Raw genomic sequence first — 583 nt, 5'->3', positions numbered from 1 at the left:
CACAAACCCCACCCATCCACTCACCCACCCATCCATCCATCAACTCATCCATCCATCCATCCATCCATCCATCCATCCATCCACTCATCCGTCCATCCATCCATCCATCCACTCACCCACCCACTCATTCGACCACTCATCCATCCACCCACTCACCCATCTACCCAAATCCCCATCCATCCATTCACCCACTCACCCATCCATCCACCCACTCACCCATTCATCCATTCACCCAGTGGCTACTTTGTGAGTCCACTGTGTGCCCGACACTGTTCTAGGCACTGAGGAAACAACAGTGAAAAAGACCTGGTTGTCATGGAAAGCTGGTCCTGGGCCTTCCTGCTCCCTCCTCTCCTGGCTGAGAAGTAAGAACTGTCAGCACTGTAGTAGCTGTCAAGGGCCAGATGGTAAATATTTTAGTCTTGAGGGCCCAAAGGTCTCTACAGTAGCCACTCATCTCTGCCCACGTAGCTTGAAAGCAGCCACAGACAACATGTGTGTGGCTGTGTTATTTTTTTTATTTATTATTATTAAATGTTTTATTTTTAAGCCATATCTACACTCAGTGTGGGGCTCAAACTCA

The sequence above is a fragment of the Herpailurus yagouaroundi genome, unplaced genomic scaffold (genome assembly GCF_014898765.1).
Source record: "Herpailurus yagouaroundi ecotype Mexico unplaced genomic scaffold, PumYag 247, whole genome shotgun sequence".
NCBI classification, from domain to species: domain Eukaryota; kingdom Metazoa; phylum Chordata; class Mammalia; order Carnivora; family Felidae; genus Herpailurus; species Herpailurus yagouaroundi.
The sequence above is the reverse complement of the archived record's forward strand: the minus strand, read 5'-3'. Positions refer to the sequence as shown.